The following is a 232-nucleotide window of genomic DNA, read 5'->3' as shown; positions in this document are numbered from 1 at the left end:
AACCTCCTCTTGAAGACCCCCAGGGTAGGGGAGAGCACCACCTCCCTTGGGAGCCCGTTCCAGACCCTGGCCACTCTAACTGTGAAGAAGTTCTTCCTAATGTCCAATCTAAATCTTCTCTCTGCTAGCTTGTGGCCATTATTTCTTGTAACCCCCGGGGGCGCCTTGGTGAATAAAACCTCACCAATTCCCTTCTGTGCCCCTGGGATGAAATTATAGGCAGCCACAAGGT

The sequence above is a fragment of the Alligator sinensis genome, unplaced genomic scaffold (assembly GCF_000455745.1).
Source record: "Alligator sinensis unplaced genomic scaffold, ASM45574v1 scaffold869_1, whole genome shotgun sequence".
Lineage (NCBI taxonomy): Eukaryota > Metazoa > Chordata > Crocodylia > Alligatoridae > Alligator > Alligator sinensis.
The sequence above is the reverse complement of the archived record's forward strand: the minus strand, read 5'-3'. Positions refer to the sequence as shown.